Consider the following 1,180-nt stretch of genomic DNA (forward strand, 5'->3'; position numbering starts at 1 on the left):
TAGCCAAGCCCTCCAAGCTATAAGGTGGTCCTCGCCCAAAACCTAAGTTGCCTTTATTCATTGTCATTTCTTGTTAAGCAGAGAGATATGAACCTCTCCAATATTAATGACATTTTAATAAGACTTAAAAATGTTAGAAATACAAAAAAAAATAAAAATAAAAAATACTAATTATGTTATTTACAACGTTTCCGTTGTTGCTCGTGCAAGTTCCCAATTTATTTTAATCACATGAATCTTTTTAACGTATGCAATTTGTACGAAAAGGTGTGATGTACCTTAAAACTCAAATTATTGATTAAACTTAAACCACCGTGTGATTACATGTCGGACAAGGAGTTCTAAGAAATAATAAGAAAGTGTGTCACTTTTGCAACCTGTACTTGTATAATTTTAGAGCTCAAATTTATTAATTATAGTTTGAATATAGAACATGGCACAAGTTCAACCTGTATTTTTATTTAATAGTTAACTTTTGATCATGCTACCACACAATGTCCTATTAACTATGGGCAGAACTACCATGCAACTAAGCCCCCCAAGCTATAAGGTGGTCCGTTCTCAAAACCAAAGTTGCCTTTATTCATTGTCATTTCTTGTAAGGTAGAGAGATATGAACCACTTCCTATCTTAAATTCCACTATTGGAAGCTAAGTTTATAGCACAAATATTGTAATTAATGGCATTTTAATAAGACTTGAAAATGTTAGAAATACCAAAAAAAAAAAAAAAAAAAACTAATTATGTTCTTTACACTATTACCCTCGTTCCTCGTGCCAGTGTCCCAATTTATTTTAATCACGTGTATCTTTCTAACGTATGCAAATTCTATGAAAAGGAGTGAAGTACCTTAAAACTCAAATTATGGATTAACCATAAACCACCGTGTGATGATAAGCCAGACAGAGAGTTTTAAGAAATAATAAGAAAGTATGTTACTTGTGCAACCTGTATTTGTATTTAATATTTAGGGGAAAGTCCACATACCCCCCTCAAACTACCACCCAATTGACAATGTTCCTTCAAACTTTCAATTGTGACAATGTCGCCCCCCCCCCCTTCAAAACTATCAAAAATTGTCAATGTTCCCCTCAATGACAAAATTCCCCCCAGTAAACTAAAAACAAGGGTAAAGTCCACATGCCTCCCTCAAACTACCACTCAATTGACAATGTCCCCC

This window comes from Corylus avellana, chromosome ca7 (assembly GCF_901000735.1).
Source record: "Corylus avellana chromosome ca7, CavTom2PMs-1.0".
In the NCBI taxonomy this organism is placed as follows: domain Eukaryota; kingdom Viridiplantae; phylum Streptophyta; class Magnoliopsida; order Fagales; family Betulaceae; genus Corylus; species Corylus avellana.